General features: G+C 36.3%; 1 long non-coding RNA gene across 1 annotated transcript; it reads right to left on the bottom strand.

Annotated features, from left to right (window-relative positions):
• Nucleotides 1-103: 103 nt before the first annotated feature.
• LOC104774490 lies at nt 104-510 on the bottom strand. The gene is made up of 3 exons (XR_765362.1): nt 383-510; nt 246-279; nt 104-152 (listed from the first exon to the last, which is right to left on the bottom strand). It is a non-coding gene; the product is annotated as an uncharacterized LOC104774490 (long non-coding RNA).
• Nucleotides 511-891: the final 381 nt, after the last annotated feature.

Genomic DNA, 891 nt, shown 5'->3' with positions numbered 1-891 from the left:
AGAGGGAGCTAAGCTTTCTATCCTTCTTAATTCACAAGCAATAAAAGAGGTTCATAACACATGTTTTCCTAAAATTTCAGTTAGGTTTCCTACTGAAAGAGTACCTGTCAATGTATATTTCCTTAGAGCCTTTTGGGCTTCTCTTGATAGCCCTGCAATATTTAAACATTTATGCACTTAAATTAACCAGAGTCATTCACCTTAAATTCTGTTTGACAAAACAACTAGCTACACAATCAGTTTACCTTTACTGTCATATACCACTTCCTTTGGAGAAACCTGGGAAAAAAAACAAATGGTGATACATAATTAGTTCCTACAAACCAAATATATGCACACGAAGTCACATGGTACAGCTAAAATACAGAACACACTTGCTTACCTGCATCAATAAAGCTCCAAGAGCAGCACATGATGCATCATCGCTGATGGAGCCAACCCAAAACCTCAAGGCAGCACAGTCAACAAAAGCAAATCCGTACACAGTTGAACACTTTTCTAGCTCCATTTTGATCTAAAATCAAGATTCAGAAGAAAAATTGACATCAAACCATTAGGAATGAAACGAAAGGCTACTTTTATCATGGCAATGTAAGGCTTGATCATCTATCATTTTCTCCGGTACGCAAGACAAACACAACACAGATAACTGTCATTATAGATAGAGGGGGATGCAGTAACAAGGAATGAGACTACTTGACATGCAATTGCAAACTATGATCATTGTGAGAAAGTAGGAAATTCAGTAAAAATAGATTGACTCTTTCACATTAAAGATTCTTAAACAGATAGTCTGCAGGTTACAAAAAAATTTCAAGGGAACCTCTTGTATATAAACAAAGCAGCAAATCTTGAATTTCCGATCCCAAATCCGTACACTTCTTGTTGGAA

The sequence above is a fragment of the Camelina sativa genome, unplaced genomic scaffold (genome assembly GCF_000633955.1).
Source record: "Camelina sativa cultivar DH55 unplaced genomic scaffold, Cs unpScaffold03126, whole genome shotgun sequence".
Classification (NCBI taxonomy): Eukaryota; Viridiplantae; Streptophyta; class Magnoliopsida; order Brassicales; family Brassicaceae; genus Camelina; species Camelina sativa.
Note: the sequence above shows the minus strand (reverse complement) of the source record. Positions and strands in the feature narration are given on the sequence as shown.